The 17,038-nt window shown below is 44.9% G+C and overlaps 1 protein-coding gene across 4 annotated transcripts in view; it reads right to left on the bottom strand.

Moving 5' to 3' along the window:
• Positions 1–17,038, bottom strand: part of RAB27A (RAB27A, member RAS oncogene family) — a 117,435-nt gene that overhangs the window by 91,668 nt on the left and 8,729 nt on the right. For all 4 annotated transcript variants that reach the window (XM_083183879.1, XM_083183878.1, XM_083183876.1 and 1 more), the window contains exon 2: positions 776–885. The gene's annotated coding sequence lies outside the window, so the exon portion shown is untranslated. The remainder of the gene's footprint in view (positions 1–775; positions 886–17,038) is intronic.

The following is a 17,038-nucleotide window of genomic DNA, read 5'->3' as shown; positions in this document are numbered from 1 at the left end:
GTAGAGAGAGACTAAAATACAGGCACGTGTTCTATAAAGAGGTTTTTTTAAATTGTAATTTACTCAAAGTGAAATTTAAATAATAACAACTAACTAGGAATCTGAGGCAGAATGTTATATAGGTGAGAAATATATGGGGCCAACTGTAATAGGGTGTGTGAATCAGAAAGTGAAAGATTTTCAGATAGTCTTCCAATTTTTTTAAAGTGGCAATCATTTACACTGAAAAACTAGGTTGATTTTGCCATGTAATTAATTGCACCTTTAAAAAAAAAAAAAAGGGAAAGCTCACCCAAAATCTCTCACTTTCTGATTCTCACACCCTATTACGTTTGGCCCACGATATCCAAAATACAGCAAATACTACCGATGAGTTGAGTGAAGGCAAACCTCCTCTTTTGTAGAAGATCAAATGTCAGCGGTGATCAGTTTCTGATGTTTCCATGAGAATGGAGGTCACATATTGTATGCGGTCTGCATTTAGTTCTGTTCACAGTATAAAATCGGTACCAAGTACAGCACTGTGTGTGAGCCCTAACATTGTTATATTATTTCGCCACGGTATATGGTTTTATACAGCACATTTTAGAAGATGGTCTGTGGTGAGGAATGTACCTTAAATGTAGAATTACATGATGGTTTTCATTGACTTTACTAAATAAATGTGGCACATTATACTGTTCTGGGCTTTATCGTTACAACGAAATTAAGATCTAAATATCTGATCTAGACAAATAAAATACAAGCAATACAAATAATAAAAAAGGGTAAATACCTTGCTAGGAGAGGAATTCTATTGTCAGTTGGATGTCTCCAGTACACAAAAGCTGCTCAGAAGTCCGTATTGATGTCACATATCAGAAACCAATAGCGGGAACTATGTTGCTAGTTAGAAGAAAAGAAAAAAAAAAAAAACACATAAAGAACATCTGATTCAAGAGTTTGCAGGAAGCACACAGACATTCACAATGGCATTCTCGCTGCAAAGACCATCTAATTCCTCTCAGCTGGTTGTCATGTGGTCTTGCTGACTGATCAAATGATTTTCCTTTGACAAGCTTAGCAACACAGCCCTTTATTCCTTCAGTGCCACATACTCCAAATTCATCCATTACATGTACTGCAATATGAAATGGTTATACCAACAATGCCCCAAGTTCACACGTAATGTTTTCACATCCTACAGGTACATTATTTCATTTGATCTCTATTCAGTTTGGCCTGGGCACAATTTTAAGGGCCTATTAAGAATCACAAAAGTCATTTTCCATTTTCTTTCGCCACCTACTGAGCAAAGAACGACTGACCCAAAATTCTCATTTTAAATTGGATTAACTCATAAAAATTCTATAGGAGTACAGAATAAGAAAATACTTTTATATTTCCCAAAGGTGTACAGTCCTAGGAGTCAGCTCATTATATGCGCTGATGAAACCACATGGAAGATCTAGATTCTACAGGGGAACTTCGAGGAGTATAACCAGTAATTGGTGCTGCAAAGATATAGAACAATGAAGATGAGGAATCATTAATTTAAAAAATAAATGAATAGGATAATCTGATACTGGTAATTTAATTTCCTTGAAATATGCATTGGCAGCCATAACAGATGTGATCGTGTCCTAGTCACCTGCATAAACACAGGAAAAGGAAATGCCTTCAGAAATAACACAGTGACTCCTCATTACCCTGTGTTACTTGGTTATGGGATTGGAGAGCTTGAAAAGATTCCCAAACAGAACAAGTGAGAATACAGGGATTTTGGTTTAATTTTCTTTTAAAACCATACGTGCCTATTTTCCTAGAGATTGTGGAAGTTTTTCAGTTAGTCCTCCACACCCCCAATAGCATAGACAGCGCGCTCTCTCTCTCATTCCAGTGAACCACTCATAAATGGGAGCGAATTACTAGATGAGGACAGACCTTAATGACTAGTTACATGACGGAGCCCCACCCCAAATCACTGCATTGTGTCTTCATGAAGGCAGTGTTAATGTAGATAGCATGGTCTGTTCTTTGGAGAGGGGAGACAGAGAAAGTCACCAAATACATATTACACTCCATGGGAGTCATTAGTAGTGGGATGTACCTAAGAAATACATTAAAAAAAAAATGGGAGAGATATGCATAAAATAAAAACACTGATTTTGCAGAGAAAATTCCTCAAATTATATATTTTTTTATTGAATAACCAGTTTGAAGTGTTTTCCATCCAAACTGCCCATCAAGATAACATCTGGTAGAGGTTTGACAAGATGATCACCATTTGCACAGATCGTCCCGTATGCTCAAGATGTTGCTACCGTCCACCAGAACATAACCATTCCCTTTGTAAACCTTTCAAATGACAGCTCTGATGATTCTCACAATGATATGTTTGGATGAAGCATGCCCTTAATGACATCCCACAGAAGAGAGCATAGCATATATGAGCTTTCGGAATTCTTTAGTAGTGGATGGGTAAAGTAAAATTGTCCTCACAAGATATGAAATAATTGAAAAAGGCACATGAAGAGGAATATGTAATATTCTTATTAAAAAATTACTTAACTTTTTTCTTTTTATTAAAAAGGCACTATGACTGACTGTGCCCCAATATGTTGGGGTGTGTGGCCTCCAGACACACAAAGGCAGAGCCTCACTGTCCACACTGCAGTGCAGCTGACAGGCTGCCAAGAGAGGGGGTAACAGCAAACTCAGGCCCCTGGTTATGACATAAGCATCATAGTAACAATTATTTTAATGTTGACAGATCATTTACGGATATATTTGTGGAAAAAAAGTGCTATGTCCGATTTGTTAAGTCAGTAATAATTTGTAAAACTGTCAGCCACTCTTCATGTCTGAAGATTTCATGTTGTTGTGCTGGGATAAAAAAGTGGAGATATGTATCCTTTAAATCTATTACATTAAGGAAGTCTCCTTTCTCCAAGTATAGAATATAATCCGTGCTAATTCCAGGCAGAAATGCCTAGCATGACTGAATTGATTGAGTTGCCTGAAGTAGAGGACTGTTTGGAAGATTACTTTTCTAGCTGAAAAAGCTTGCGAAAAAAACCACTGCCTCTCTATCAATGGAACCAAAGAAATTGCTTCCATTTCAGGAAAGTCTATAAAAATGTTCTGTAATGCCCCCAATACATGGGTCAGATTTGTCTTTTCAATTATGTAGCAATTTAATATAATTCTAAGATACAATATTTACAAATTCAAAACAGTCGGCAAGTGTCAAACTGCCATTACAAACTGACTCGCTGGCAATTGGAATTTCTCCCCTATTTGAATTTTGGACTGTGCTCCAGCCCCACCTCTAGATCTACCACTGCAAACAGTATATTCATTCACTAAGTTCACACATTATTCAAAAACAATTGCTTGTTACTAATTAAGTAACTGGACTGGACTGAATGTAGGAGATGGCACACTCCTCATTGGCGGCAATAATAAGTGCAGTGTTTAACTACCAATGACCTTGACTGATGGAAGGATATTTCGTAAGTCCTTTGTGACTCACTGGCAAACAGGAATGTCAACTCTATGAGCATGGTCCAGATGAATAGGCAAACCGACGGTGGAAAGGTGTCCATGTGTAGAAATAGTCCCCACATTTGAATATTATTGGGTCTGTTTTGGTTTCAATTATATTAAATTGTTACATAATTTAACAGACAATTCGACTCTAATATTCTCTGGGAGCATCGATTTTCTTTTTACATGTGAACACCATACAGGTCTACAGTAGTCTGTGCACTGGATATTTTTAGCAACATCAGAAAATGCTTGCAACAGTGATGACACTTGTTTTCTTTTTTAAATAGGCTTTAAAAGAGTAGAGATGGAACAGAACTACTAACTTCCTCATACAAACTCAGCTATTTCTAACATTTCACATACAGTATGTTCTACCCAGTGTGAGGCCCGGAAGTGACATGTGTGGAAGTCGGCAAATTTCCAAACCCTGGGTGCGCGTCATCAAGTATCGCATTTTACACACAATGGGCGGTATTCAATGAGAATACCTGCGAGGTGCAGCGAATCCTTTTTAGGATTCGCTGCACATTCGCCACGTTCCGGAGCCGGCGGGCTCCGGTATTCAACGTGTCAGGGGCTCGCTGCCCCTGACTGGCGAATATGAGCTCCTGCGGCGATTGCCGCAGGGAGCCTGAGGACGGTGCCAGGCAGAGAGATGGTAGTCTCTCTGCCTGCCCCAGAACTTTGTGGGGGGTAGGTGGGCTCCCCGGGTGCCAGGCAGCACAGGCTGCCCCCCGGGGGTGCCAGCAGGGGAGCGTATATTAACTACACACGATCGTAACGATCGGGTGCAGTGAATATATGAATATGTAATGAGCGGCTCGGCTCCGGCGCCCCCTGCTGGCTGCTGTGTAAAAAAAAAAAAAAAAAAAAAAAAAAAAAAAAAATTTTTAAAATTAAATATATATTCATGTGCTTACAGCACATGAATAAAAATAGCATGCCCCTCCTCAGAATAAAATTCCTGATTTTTGGACACCAATTGTAAAAAACAAAACACTTTATTTTAAAAGTTCACATTCCATTTCACCATAAAAAGATAGCGATTGCTACTCGGTGAATCATGGTGAAAAAAACCTTGAAATGTATTCGCCATGTGGTCATTGAATAGGGTGATTCACCGTTTTAGTCAGAAATTCGCCAAACAGCACAAATTCACCATAAAAACATGGCGAATCAGGCTCATTGAATACCGCCCAATGTATCCCAACATTCATTACATGCTTAGCCGCATTTAAGTAACCCTGCATGCTAGAACAGCACTTCAGGTAAGACCTGTCTTTAAGGATACAAGGGGGTAAATTTACTAAGATAGGAGTTCTGTTGAAGATGAAATGTTGCCCCTAGCAACCAGATTCTATTATGTTTTTGAAGGTGCAAAATAAATAAGTAAAATCGGATTCCTACAGACATCTCATCTTCCATAGAACTCCCATCTTAGTAAAATTACCCCAGGGAATTTTTTAAGGCTTATGGCCAGGAAGTCCTACATGCATTGGATGACCTTCATAGGTGACATTGGGAGGGATCCAATAATTTAAAAAAAAAAAAAAAAAAACAGGTTAGGATGCATCCTGCCACTTAAGGGGCATACACACAGAGCAAGTGTGTGCTCTTTTCTAAGCAATCTGACTAGATTGCTTAGAAAGTAAGCACAGTGATTTAGTAAAGGGCCAACTGGGCCTTAATTGTGTAGTTTTATTTGTACCTGGCTCTCCTATTATTTCCCCCGTTTCTTCTTTCTGTACCACCATATATTTCTGCAAAATTTTCAATAAAAACCGATGTTTAAAAAAAAAAAAATAATTAAAATAGATCTCTCCGTGTACATGCCCCAAGCGATTATGATGCGCGGTCCAGCCTTTCGCTATTGCCTGCTAACAAAGATAGTGTATGCAGTTAAAATCTAGTCAAATTGCTTAGCAAGTGACTGCAAATCTCTGTGTGTACAGAATGAGCGATAGTGATCGAGATCTCTCATACTGAACCACTATCCGGCCTTTTTTTGTGCTCAAGGAATATTGCTTGGCACAAATCTTTGGAAGTGTATGTGCTCTCCATGGGCAAACTGGACACAGGGAAATCACTTACCCTAAATAGCTTAGCAAAGTCGCTTAGCACACATAGCTACATTTATCAAGCTATAAGCATGCAGCTTTTTACAAAGAGCAGCTCATTGGATAAGAGCTGACAATCTATAAACTGGGTGTCCTACTGCACATACACAAGTGCAGGAGACTGGGAGGGATCTTATTGAATTTGTCTGTTAACCCATTCGTTATGGCTGCCACATTTTAAAAAAGCCTCTATAATTGTATAACTACAAGCCTCAGCAAGCCCTGAAATAAAAAACAAATGCATTAGTTTATTTTACTGTAACTTACATGTTGAGGATTCAAAAGTGTAATACATTTTTGAAAAGTATTACAAAAAGTACAAATAGGGTAGACATGGTCATTAAGCTAGCATACAATCTTGTTGTGACCGACAAGGTTTTGGCATGTAGTCCTTAGAATGCTAGATGTTATTTACACTAAGTGGTCATTGTGCTATTCATTCTTTGATTCAACAAGAAATGGATTAAGAAATATAAGCAAACAAAGGAGACAAGGCGTGGGAAAAGAGGACCTAAGACTGAATGATTTGATAAGGTACATTCAATTAAATAAAAAAGTGTGGTGGCATTGCTAGAGTAGAGAAATGGGTACAAAATGGATGTCGTTTTTTCTCAAGTGCAAGGTTCAGTCATTGATTTAATTTGTTTTTAAAGTAATCTCTTTGTAAAAGAAATGATAATGCACCCGAGTAAAAACAGAATGTACAAGGAAAGATGATCAGTTTTACACACAATTATTGACCACCCCTGATGAGCATTTACACACACACACACACACACACACACACACACACTACTTTTTATTGAGTACTGCAAATTTATCTACAGTACATGAAGGAGATACCCAAGTATTGTTTGTATTTTGGGGCTCAAATTAAGCTACGTAATAAAAAATTACAAACAGATTAATATACCCCCACCAATAACTTCCAAGAATAGGAATTAATTAAAGCTGGTCCAGAGGTCCAATGGGGTGAAGCTCTACTGGCCAGCAGCATACACGGGTCCGGTATGAAATGCCGGCAGTCAGTGCAATGCCGACAAGTGGGGGGCGTGGATCGCTCCCCCTTGCGTGCTCGCCACGCAGTGGGCCTGGTGCCTCGCTATGCTCAGTGCACTATTTTATTCTCCCTCTATGGGTGTCGTGGACACCCATAGAGGGACAAAGTGCCGGCATTGCAGCGGTCGGGATTGCAACCGCTGGCATATTGACTACATCCCGCATACACAATCCAATGCAGTGCTATAGGGTCCTCCCTGGCATTTTCGTATATAGTTTGGTACTAGCAAGAGGGCTGGGATTACCAAAGCAGGAAAGCCAAACCCAGCCCTCCTACCTCACCAGATTAGAAGTTGCCCAACTGCATTTACGCAGAGGGGGAACCTACCCAGACTGAGAGCCCCTCTCAGCACCATCTCTGAGCTGTGAGAGCCGACACGTCACTCTCTCAGTAGGAGGTGAGCAGCCTGTCAGCGTGGGGAGGCGGGATTTGGCTAGAAAAGTTTACACGCTGTTCGGAGTATAACAGCGTGTCAGCTCTTCCAGCCACATTCCATTCCACTCTGCCTCCGCCTCCCCCCTCCCCCCGGGGATACGGTCATTAGGTCTAAAACAACTAGGTGGACAAGCATTGGGTCGACACCACTAGGTCAACATGGTTGTAGGTCGACACAAGCATTAGGTCGACAGTCAAAAGGTCGACGTTGGGATTTTCACTTTTTTGAGCAGACATGTGCCGTCAGGCGGTATTTCATATTCTACCATCCACTAGCGCATGGTGGGAAAATAAAATAGTGTGCCAAGCATAGCGAGGCACCGTGCCCGAAGCATCGCGAGCAATGAGAGGGATGCGGTGCACTTGAAACGGTGTCGACATTTGGGTAAAAAAAACTGTGAAAAACCCCATGTCCACCGTTTGAATGTCGACCTAATGCTTGTGTTGACCTAATATCATGTCGACCTAGACCCATGTTGACCTAGTTGTTGTAGACCAAACGATCCACACCGCCGCGCTGACCTCCTCAGATGAGATCGGCTGTCAGCACAGCTCTGACAGACACATCACGCCCCTCTGCCGATCACAGCCTATCAGTGGCGGCACATGGGCGTAGCGTAATATTTCTAAAAGGGGCAAGGCAAAAAAAAATAGGATTTTGGTACTCACCGGTAAATCCATTTCTCTGAGATCAGCAGGGGCCACTGGGATCACATCGGGGTATTAGAGCTGGGAATGCTGGGAGTAAGGCACAACTGAATTTAATTAGGGAAGACTAGCTCCTCCCCTCTAAGACCCATCAGCCCCCAGTGAGGAAATTGGCCCACTAGAGAAGGTAACAGAAAACAACACCAACCCAACACATATAAACACCCACACAGTCAGGAACAGAACCAGACCCAAACAGCGACCATAACTGGCAGGCTCCACAAGCTGGGTGGGCGTCCAGTGGCCCCTGCTGATCTCAGAGAAATGGATTTACCGGTGAGTACCAAAATCCTCTTTTCTCTGACATGCAGCAGGGGCCACTGGGATCACATCGGGGAGGTTCCAAAGACCAGGCCCCGGGAGGGAGAGCGCTGGGGATCCTGCAACACCAAACGACCAAAAGCCGTCGATGAAGCTGCAAAAGTGTCAAACTGATAAAAACTAACAAAAGTGTTCATAGAAGACCAAGTGGCCGCTCTACAAAGCTGTGAAGCCGAAGCCCCCCGCCTAGCAGCCCACGACGTACTCACCGACCTGGTGGAATGAGCCGTCAAAGAAGAAGGCGGAATTCTTCCTGCATGAAGATACGCACTGCGGATGGTCAACTTTATCCACCGAGCAATAGTCTGCTTTGATGCAGGCCAACCTCTGCGGAAAGCATCATACAAAACAAACAGACAATCCGATTTTCGCAACCCACGTGTTCTAGCCACGTAGATTCTCAAGGCAAGGACCACGTCCAATGAAACCTGCTCGGGCGACTCCCCTTTAAAGGCTGGAACCACAATAGGCTGGTTCACATGATAGGAAGATACCACCTTAGGAAAGAACGCCGAGTGTGTCTGTAACTCTGCCCTGTCCTCATGGAAAATGAGGTACGGAGGCTTCCACGATAAGGCACTGAGTTCCGACACTCTGCGAGCCGAAGCCAGAGCCAAGAGGAGAACCGTTTTCCAACATAGAAACTTGAGGTCCACCTTATCGAGTGGCTCAAAAGTATCTGACTGAAGAAAGGACAAAACTAGGTCCAAATCCCAAGGAGGCGTTGGCGGAACAAAGGGCGGCTGGACCCGAAGAACACCCTGAAAAAAAGTCTGAACCTCCGGAAGGAGGGCCAACCGTTTTTGGAACAGAATTGACAAAGCCGAAACCTGGACCTTGAGGGAACCCAGCCGCAGACCTGCATCCAAGCCGCTCTGAAGAAACAACAGACGGGATAACTTGAAAACCCGAAAGGGCCAACCCTTTGGATTCACACCAAGATGCATAGGAGCGCCAAATGCGGTGATAATGAGCTGCTGAAGAAGGCTTTCGAGCCCTTAACATCGTAGGTATCACTGCCCGAGGCACCCCCCTTGCCCGGAGGACTGAGGTCTCAACAGCAACGCCGTCAAATGTAGCTGAGACAGATTCTGATGAAAGAATGGACCCTGCTGTAGAAGGTCATGCCTGAGTGGCAGACGGACCGGCTCGTCTGCTAGCATCAACTGGATGTCTGAAAACCAAGTCCTGCGAGGCCAACAGGGAGCGATGAGGATCGCCTGCACTGATTCCCTCTTCAGTCTCTTGAGAACCCGACCCAAGAGTGGAAGAAGAGGAACCAGATACACGAAACTGAACTCCCACGCTGTTGACAGGGCATTGACCGCTATTGCGCCGGGATCCCTTGTGCGTGCCACGTATCTCTGAAGTTGATGATTCCCTCTGGAGGCCATTAGATCTACCTCGGGAATGCCCCACCAAATGGTGAGATCCCTGAACACCTCGGGGTGAAGCGCCCACTCCCCTGGGTGCAGATCTTCCCGGCTGAGGAAGTCGGCCTCTAGATTTTCTATTTCTGGAAGGAACACGGCTGTGAGAACGACCTCCATCCGTTCTGCCCATTGGAGAATTCTTGTAACCTCCTCCATTGCCATCCGACTCTGGGTGCCACCCTGTCTGTTCACATAGGCAACCGCAGTTGCGTTGTCCGATCGAATCTTTACCGGACGACCCTGAAGGTGCTCCTGAGCCAGGAATAGGGCATTGCAAATCGCTCTGAGTTCTAACACGTTGATGGGCAAGAGTTGCTCCTGAGGCTTCCATCTGCCCTGTAGACGAAGCTCTAGCACTACCGCTCCCCATCTGCGAAGGCTGGCATCTGTTGTTAATACAATCCAGTTCTCTATCGCAACCCGACGTCCCTAGCAAAGGTGATCCCTCCGGAGCCACCAGAGTAAAGACATCCGCGCATGGGGCGACAACCGAATCAGTCTGCGTAACAGAAGAGGAGAAGATCCAGTTGAAACCGCCTCGAATGGAACCGTCCCCACATCAAGGCCGGAAATGCAGCCACCATCTTCCCCAAAAGCTGCACACAAAGATGAAGGCTGATCCTGTGAGGAAGTAGGACCTTCCGAGTTAAGACCTGCAGCGCCTGGATCTTGTCCTCCGGTAAGAAAACCCTCTGAGCTTCTATATCCAGCCAAAGGCCTAAAAATAGAATCCTTTTGGTGGGAACCAGAGTGGACTTCTTGAAGTTCATGACCCATCCCAGACTGGTGAGCGTCTGGATCGTCAACTTGGCGTGTGACTCCAGCAACGTTGTCGACGGGGCCTTGATGAGGAGATCGTCCAAATATGGAATTATTGTCACTCCACGGCTCCTGAGAGATGCTATGGCCACCGACAGAGTCTTGGTAAAGACTCTGGGAGCTGACGATAGGCCAAACGGGAGAGCTCTGAATTGAAAATGGTCCCGACCGATCGCAGAAAAGCCTGGTGAGACTTCCAAATGGGGATATGCAAATAAGCATCCTTGATATCCAAAGATACCATGTATTCCCCTGGATCCAGGGAAGCAATTACCGAGTGAATTGATTCCATTTTTTGAGGTTCAATATGGGCCGCACTGACCCATCTGGCTTGGGAACCACAAATAGGTTGGAGTAAAAACCGGTGTTCCTTTCCGAGGACGAGACCGGAATGATTACCTGCGACTCCAGCAAGGTCTGAATTGCTAGAAGAAGGCCGGACCTCTTGTCCACAGAAACCGGGAGTGCAGTGGTGAAAAAACGCCTGGGAGGAGGTGCGTCGAACTGTATTCGATATCCCTCCGACACAAGCCTGCGAACCCAAGGATCCTCCGAAAGGGAGAACCATTGGGTTCTGAAGTTCAAAAGGCGAGCTCCCACTGGGAATTCGCCTAAGGAAGCTGGTAAATAGTCATGCCACTGGCTTCTGGGGTGGCTTGGGCTCCTGGGAGCGGACTGAGGGCGCGCTCTGGCTCTGGAGCCTCTTGAAGGCTGGAATCCTCTTCCTCTGCCTCGAAAGGAGCGTTGCGGCCGAAAGGACTGAAACACCAGACCTGTAAACCGACATCTAGGTGGAGGAGCCGATGAAGGGAGAAACGTTGATTTTCCTCCTGTGGCCTGAGAAATCCATCTATCCAATTCGGGCCCGAAAAGGATATCACCAGTGAAGGGGAGGCCCTCCACGGCCCTCTTAGACTCCGCATCCGCCTGCCATGCACGTAGCCACAAGGCTCTTCTAGCTGAAATGGCATTTGCGGAAATGTGTGCTGAAACCAAGGAAATGTCCTTGGCAGCATCACCTAAAAACGCAGCGGATTCCTTGATGTGCTCCGCCAAATGGCGAAGCTCCTCCAATGACGCCTTTGAGTCCAAACCCTCAATAATCTTTTCAGCCCACTTGACGTTGGCTTTATTTACCCATGCCGACACTATGGCCGGTCTGAGCTGGGCTCCTGCTGCCGTGTAAATGGTCTTAAGCATAGCCTCCATCTTCCGATCCGAAGGATCCTTTAAAGCAGAAGCCCCTGGAACCGGTAACGTAGTCTTCTTGGACTATCTAGACACAGAAGAGTCCACCGGCGGAGGGGTTTCCCATTTGCTAAGAGCCGCCGGATCAAACAGATATACAGACGGAAACCGTCTCGGTATCTGAAACCGTTTGTCCGGATGCTGCCATGCTGCCAAAAGCTGTTCCTGGTTGGGAAATGGAAACACAACTGAAGCCTTTTGCGAGACACCAAAAAGGTCCAGTTCCTGTGGCTCAGGAAGGGTATCCTCCGGCAAATGGAGGACCTCTTTAGCCGCCAGGATAAGGGCTTCAATCCCCCCTGGAGTAGGCTCCGCCTCGGGAGGAGCATCCTGTACCTCCTCGCACTCGCCCGCCTCCATTTCTTCAAATGGTACAGGCTCCTCTTCCGAATTTTCCCCCTGCAAATGCAACTGAAAAGGACGCTTCTGACCTACAGATGCCGCTCCCTGGGACCTATTCATAGACCCAGCCAAAGCGTCAACCGACTTCGCTAGTGTCGAGACCCAAGCGGGTTCCGCTCTGCGGGACTCTGCCAGCTCTGCCGACAGCTTTGACATAGTACCAACAAGTACCGAAGCCCACTGAGGCGTGGGGGCATCTACTAAGGAGGAAGTAGACATAGAATCAGAGCAAGCCTGACAAACAGTAGATTTCCCATCTGGATACTGGGAAAACTTTACTGAACAAGATGTACAGGTAAAGGCTTTCTAGGAAGCCTTGGACCTGCCCGTCATGGTAACTGAATGGGTCCAATGCAGCAGCTATCCCCACCAGACAGTTAACAACACACACACACACACACACACACACACACACACACACACACAAGAGCAACAGGACCAAACCTCTGGGGCAGCGAGTCCTAGAAGAGAATAAGCTCTGAATTGACTGTGTTTAAAGAATGCCTCTGTGCCCGCTGCAGCAAGGCTTACAAGAGACCTGTGCACAATAACCTGTGAAGGAAAGCGCACCATTAACACCAGAGTGTGTGTGTGATGTATAAAGTGCAGGGCCGCGCCATGCCCATCTCAGTAAATTATAACGCCCCCTCTCCCCCGTACCTGCCGCCACTGGTAGTAAGCAGGCGCCGACCCCCCGCGCCGCTATCTCTAGCCGAGTGAGTGACCCGGCCGGCGTCCCCAGCTGGCTGCTAATTACACTGCCGGAGCGCCTGGCTTAGCGTCTCACCTGGCTTTATCAATGGCAGCGTGCAGGTGCGCCGCGCTACAGTGCAACTGAGCTGGCAGAGCAGGAGACTAGGAAGGGATTAAGCAATGCCTTACTCAACCTCCTGAGGCTTCCACGTCGTGGCTGGTGAACCCTTTGATAAGGACAGCAGGAGCACGGAACACACCGGGCAGGCGCCTTCTGGAGGTCCTGACCGGGAACCTGGAATACCAGGGGCGCAGGATACCCGGACCCACACTTTTAGAGAAGGTGGGAAGGGATCCTAAAGTCTCTCTCTTTTTTTTTTTTTTTATATCTCAAACTGCAAAACTGCAGGAGCAGTGAGAACTGTGACCCTGCTCCCTCGGCACAATTTTCTCACTGGGGGCTGATGGGTCTTAGAGGGGAGGAGCTAGTCTTCCCTAATTAAATTCAGTTGTGCCTTGCTCCCAGCATTCCCAGCTCTAATACCCCGATGTGATCCCAGTGGCCCCTGCTGCATGTCAGAGAAAATGGGGGGAAAAATGGGCAGGGAGCAGCGCCCTGAAAAATATACCTAGCGGGAACACTAGATGTGCAGCTAATCGTAGGGCTGCAACATTTTTGCAGGCTTGCACAGTGCTGGATTTCACTGTGGCTGGGTGGCGATTACCAGATAGCAGGGCTCTACAAATTAGCAGCCCAGCGATCAGGTCTGAATAACCCCCATTGTGCTGACTAGTCTACATCAGCAGTGCAATGCAATGGTGACACCCTCCAGTGTGTCAAAACTAACAGCCGTGAAAGTCAGCAATACACGGCATGCAGCATTTCCCATTCATAACTTTTGTCCGCCTGCCAGGTGAAGCAGGTATTAAGATGGTCCCTATGACTAGTTCCATTTTTAAAGAGGTTTCTTGGGGGTCCTAAGACTTAACACTGCAGTGATTTCTGACTAAAAGGATGAACTGATTCCTCTTACATAGTGAGCTCATTACAATTAAGGGGACAGTGACACATGAAGTGCTTCATTGACAATATTAAGGACTGCTCTTGTGGGATAGGGTGGCTGGAATGACACAAGGGGCTGCTGGAATGACACATGAGGTTTGGCCTGGTGCAGGGGCCAGTGTTTATTATTTAATTCTGCCTTTTTCAATGTAATTTATGTTGGATCAGGCCTTTTCAATGTATGTTATACCAGGAGTATGGCCTAGAGGACAAAAGGAAATTCCCAATATTTGGCACACATGTTGTTGGCTTGAGCATCCCTATAAAAAAAAAAATATGTTTGTCTCTTTTGCTGACTGGTTGGCCACCCCTGTTATACACCATCATCTCAATACACATGTAAAATAATTAAAATATGGCTACTTATGAGAAAAATTTATATACCGTACAATTTAAATGGGTCATGCTTCAGGTTCTTTAAGTTAATACAAGTCAGTGCCCTAAGGTCTAGTGGAAGCTTAGGTGTGACAGGACAAATGTAATAGAAACTTACAGACCAGATTAATGCCTAGGTAAGGAACTTAATTGGAGAACAGAGCTGGGATCTCCAGTACAGTGATCTAGAACCACTTGAACCCAGGTGCATGGAGTTAGCACCCTCTACTGGGAGCTCAGGGACACTGTACTGTAGGAAGAACAGTACTGATTGAGCTACACTTGAACTCAGAACTGCTGGGTAACTGGAACTTAGGTCAGTTTGCTTGAGCACAGTCACACAGGCCTGGAACCTGCTCACCGAGGCTGAACTGGAATCTAGACTCTGTATTACCCCTCACTACCAGATATCCAGGTACCTGTTACAGATTATGTGCGAACGTGGGACACTACAATTTATTATTTACAGTTTCTTATATAGCGCAGCAGATTCCGTTGCGCTTTACAATAGTAGACAGTGATCAAACAAACTGGGTGACAGACAGACTTGGAGGTATGAAAGATGATGTTGCCCAAAGCAACCAGATTTTGACCAGCAATTCTCTATTGTATCCTAGAAAGTGATAAACCGAATTTCATTGGTTGCTATGGGCAACATCACCTCTTTTCATACTTTTGAGAGTACCAGGATGCACACAGGTACTAGTGCAGAAGGACAATGCAGCAACAGAATCAACCTTTGTGTAAATGGCACCTCCTTATTGTGCGAAAGCTTCACTATACATTAAAAAGTGCTCGCATATCACTGTCTGCAGCTGGCCATGTTTCAGGTCACAGCAGCTGCGCATGACGTCACGCAGCCACCACAGCTCTTCCCCTGGCCAGGCTGACCGGTCACAGGGCTGAATGCTTTGGCCGGGGGGACTAGTATAAAAAGTCTCCCCCCGGCTGTGGCATTACCCTGCTGGCTGGTTTGGCCTGGGGCTGGTTCTTAAAATACGGGGGACCTCTAGTCATTTTGCCCCCGTATTTTTGGGAACCAGCCCCGGCCCTGGAGCTGGTTTAAGAAAAAAAAATAAAAATAAAAAATAAAAATAAAAATCAGCAGAGCCCATGATTTTGCCCCTTTCCCACTGCCCAAAAAACGGCTTTTAAACGGGTAAAACACTGCTTTTTACCAATTTAACAAATACCGGTATTTGTTAAAGGGGTAAAGCAACCTGGAGCATTCCCACTGCAGCTCTACCCATATAAAAAGGCTAAAAAATTGGTAATTTACCGTTTAAGAGCTGCAGTGGGAAAGGGGTATCACACGCACAAGTATCATCATTTTGCCAAGTATGTATAATGTCACTACCTGCAACAATTTTGTTTAAATTATATTTATTAAGAATACATTGGATCAGTGAATAAATAATTAGAATTTTACAAAAATGAAGTTTGTTTTTGCTCAGTCTTTCTTGATTCACACTCTCGTGTGCATGAGGATGCAAGTGACAAGCCTAACCGATGGAAGTCACTTTGTCATTATCTGTGACAGCTGGAACAAATGTCTGTCCTTTCAGTACCACAGCATCCTGTTACGCCACAGGCGGTTTGAAGTGATAAAACATTAGGTCCTTAACTAGTTTTGCAAAGCTGATTGGAACATCTGATTTGTTAATATTTAAGTAACAGACAGTACAAAGCTTTGTACCTGCAAATGAGAAAATGTAAAAAATAAACAGCTAGCTGTAGCCTTATATCATCTTTTGGGTAGTTATGGATTACTGAAAAAATATACAAATTCTATAATATTACATTTTGGTTTGAGAATTGGGTTTAGATTTTGCTAGATTATCTAGTTTTGGGGAGACCAGTCAAAACATGCTTATTTAAGTTTGATCATAACAGCAACACAATTACAATCAGTAATCAATATATAGAACATTGATAAGTATTTCTGTTCAATGCAATTGAAAAGCTTCTGAAGCAACTCAAAAAGGCTGCCATTCACTAATGCGATGTAGACACTTTTTATGTGGTTCTGACGCATTGCTGTGACAGATTGCATAAAAAAAAAGGGACACATTGCATGTTATTTTCCTGTGTTTGCGGTGCAAGGTGCATTCCCGTGCACCTTTTGCGTGTTCCCTGTACGGGAACAGGGCGGGCAGCTGACATCCGGTGACATCGGCTGTAGTGTTCATTCTAGCACCCGCTATATTTGAAAACCCATGCAGTTCCTCTTCCCTGCCTGGAGTGTCGCTATCTGCTGTGGTGTTTCTAGCACAGGTGTAGTTTGCATATCAGTGCTGATATACAGACCACACTGTGCTAGAACCTCTACAGCAGACAGCGACACCCCAGACAGGCAAGAGGAACTGCATAGGTTTTCAAATATAGCGGGTGCTAGAATGAACACTAGGCTGCCCAGCCCCGGCAGTGCATCACTGCCTGATATTCATGGGAACGCCCAGTGTTTTTATGGCAACGCCCATGGGTGTGTCCCAGAGGCAAACATGAATTTACTAAGATGTGTATTCTACTTCACATGTGATGTTGCTATGGGCAACCAATCAGAATCTACTTCTTATTTATTTAGCATCCTCTAGAAGACAGTAGACAGGATTGGTTGCCCATAGCAACATCACATGTGAAGTAGAATACACATCTTAGTAAATTCCCCCCCGATAGATCTAGCTACATATCTCTCTTTGATAAGAAAGCAACCAGTTTGCCCAAACTATAGGGAGCATACTACCAGTGAAACTAATTCTACATATTATTTTTGTTACTATGTCAGAATGTAACATCAATTTTGATAGCCAAGAACCTATTCTGAGTATTTCTT

The sequence above is a fragment of the Crinia signifera genome, chromosome 4 (genome assembly GCF_055691185.1).
Source record: "Crinia signifera chromosome 4, ASM5569118v1, whole genome shotgun sequence".
NCBI classification, from domain to species: Eukaryota; Metazoa; Chordata; class Amphibia; order Anura; family Myobatrachidae; genus Crinia; species Crinia signifera.
The sequence above is the reverse complement of the archived record's forward strand: the minus strand, read 5'-3'. Positions and strand labels throughout refer to the sequence as shown.